The 3,058-nt window shown below is 39.4% G+C and overlaps 1 long non-coding RNA gene across 1 annotated transcript; it reads right to left on the bottom strand.

Annotated features, from left to right (window-relative positions):
* Nucleotides 1-375: 375 nt before the first annotated feature.
* LOC121968523 lies at nucleotides 376-1,934 on the bottom strand. The gene is made up of 3 exons (XR_006108195.1): nucleotides 1,417-1,934; nucleotides 1,187-1,332; nucleotides 376-436 (listed from the first exon to the last, which is right to left on the bottom strand). It is a non-coding gene; the product is annotated as an uncharacterized LOC121968523 (long non-coding RNA).
* Between the last annotated feature and the right edge of the window lie 1,124 nt (nucleotides 1,935-3,058).

Here is a 3,058-nt window from a genome sequence, read left to right as displayed (position 1 = left end):
AATCAACACAACTCCTCCAAAAGTACTTAGCCAAACACGTGTGTACATACAACATGCAAATGTAGGGTCAACATGATGACTCCTAAAACACATACCAAGCTACATACAATCCACATTATATACCCAATCAGCATGGTAATACTAACAACCCGACCATCCCTACAAGACCTACTCTACACGTGTAATCACAACAGAGTAGATATCAAGAGTTGAGACTATATATGAATTAAATAGATCATCTCTAAGCTCAAGCAAAAGTAACAAGCAGGAAAAACAGCAACTGAACACGATATAAGGTAAAGTAACCTAATCCGTCAAATAACAACCATGCACTAAGCTCAAAGAAACTATAAAGAGGCCAAGGAAGAAATACCCGCCTTAAATATAGATCGTGCCAAGTAATCCCGCGTCGAGACGCTCATCCCGAATCTAAGTCCTGCAGAAATCAATATATTTATATTTTATTTAGCTAAATTCATATGAATTAAATAGCTAAATAAAATCTCTAACCCAATATGATCACTCCAATCAAATCTGCTCCCTGACTAATCCTCCAAATAATCCTTAACCACCATATCTGATAACCCAACCAACAATCAATCCAATAATCCAAAGAATGATCACATAACAATCTATATCAACCAATCACCATATCCACAAATTCCAACCCAATACAAACCCCAATCAATCCAACACATACCAATAACGATCATGTTTAACTCCACCTAATGATCCAAATCCAATACGATAATAAATCCATCCTTAATCCAACTCCTTCTAAAACCAAACATAATCTACAATGCTTCACTTCGATCCAATGCACCTTAAATCAACCCCTACAATCCATCTACACTAATCCAAACAAATGTAGATAAGAAATAAATCTTCAAAACTAACCTATCTACAATTAGCCAAATAACTACATATTACAACATCTCCAACACAATCCGATACAATTCTTTAACCACTAACTATTATAGAAATACAACCAAAACTCCACACATAACTTATCTTGAATCAAAGTCCCCAATCCAAATCAAAAATCTTAACCAACAACGGAGTAATGATCAGAAGTATATACCTCATCAATGATCTGCTGGAACCTTTCCTTGTCCACCAGAGAATCAATCCACCATATCCATAACAACTACTAAACATAATAAGAAAATGAATGAACCAATCTTACCCCAATCCGGAAGTGGCTGATCGGGATACACAACCATCGATAGAGGTTTATTGCCTACTATGGAGGGAAATGGAGATTACCCACCAAACACAGCTGGTCCGACACAAACAGAGGAAACAAGAAGCTTAAGGCAATTCATCAAACACCTGTCATGCACACAAATTGCCACTGCCTCAATCAACACTACACAAATCAAACGCCCAAACCTAATGCTATGGTTAAACAATTACCTTCAAGATTTCCGCAAGGTAAAGATTCATTGCCAGTGATGGAAGAAAGTGGGAAAACTCGGCACTGTACCCGTGGAAATCCAGACAAGCGAATGATTGGTTGAGGCCGCACCCACGCCGACGATCAGGTGGTGCTGGCTCGATCAAGTGGTGATGACCGAGCGATGGCAGCTAGGGCACTGATCAAGAATAGAGGAGGGACAACGACGACTGGCCAGAGGTGGAAGAGCAACGCCACTGGTGCTCGCGGTGATATGGTGCCGCCGTGTGGTCGGAGAAAATGTCGACGGCTAGGGTTCGGATCTTCCTTCCCTCCAACGAGGGATTGCCCGGGCGGATGCGTCAACTCGGGAGGAAGAACAACCTCAAAGTGAGCTCGATCAATGAAGGAGATGGGGTGCTACCGAGGGTCGATCGTTGCAGGGTGCTGCTTCGTTGGGCCGGCGATCGTCCGAGAGGGAAACGCAAGAAGAACTCGGGAGGAAGGAAGCCGCGTGCGAAGGGGAAAAAGAATCAGATCGGGGGAAGAAATGAAAAAAAAAAAAAATTAGGGATTTAAAGTTAATTTAATACTTAGAGTTAACTTAATCAAACTCTAAGTTCATTCCTCAATCAACTCCCACTTAATTTGGGTATTCCAAACAGGCCTCCACTGTACCCCGAATCCATCCCATCAAAACGGGTCATACGGACTCCGTTTAAATCTCGAAAAATTTCTAAAAATTCCTGAAAAATCCAATAAGATTTTTCTTCCAATAATATTTATTATTACATTTTTTTACAGTATCTTACAGATTGGGAGATGCCAATCGATCAATCGATCGATTGGGCAGGGGTGTTCTCGCGCGATCGCGAGAAGCATAGAATGCTTCTGGATCGATCCACCGATCGATCCAGATATTTCCAATCGATCGGTCGATCGATTGGGATTCGACCGTTGCGCAGGATGTAGGTGATGGACGGCAAGGATTGTGCGGATGTGATGTGACAATCGATTGGGGTTGATCTCAATCGATTGGGAGCACTGTGTTGGAGTGTATACTAAAAGCCTAGCTTTTATATAAATATTTATAAGAATCACATTGGTCAAGTGTCTACATTTATATATACCAAATATAGATGTTCAATTAATTTATATTGTAGATAACATAGTGTGTGGTGTCACACAGAAGATTGTGTTATCGGTTCTTTATAAATTATAAACAGTAGCTCACAACTAAGATGGAAAGGAACAAACCATTGGAATAGTCGTAATGTAATTAGGAATTAGTTTATCTTGACTAATAAATTACACTAGTACACTTTAAGTGTATTGAGCATGACCATTTAAGGTAAATTCTTTTTATACTGATTTAATAAAAGAACTAGACCTTAGTTATTACGGAAGTGTGTGCTCTTAATCCTAATATAATAACAAGCACATATATTTGATATTTATTTCTTTAATTTATCAATGGGTGAGATTTAGTTCGATAAATCAATAAGCCCGATAAGTTGGGAAATGATGTTACTTATAGTGTGACTTGTTGATTATAGAAGGGAACTGTGTCCTAGTAATCTAGGTTGATAATGTCCCCAAGAGGAGCTCATAAAGATTGTCATGTTAAACCCTGCAGGTGGACTTAGTCCGACATGACGATAA

Source organism: Zingiber officinale, chromosome 3B, assembly GCF_018446385.1.
Source record: "Zingiber officinale cultivar Zhangliang chromosome 3B, Zo_v1.1, whole genome shotgun sequence".
Lineage (NCBI taxonomy): Eukaryota > Viridiplantae > Streptophyta > Magnoliopsida > Zingiberales > Zingiberaceae > Zingiber > Zingiber officinale.
Note: the sequence above shows the minus strand (reverse complement) of the source record. Positions and strands in the feature narration are given on the sequence as shown.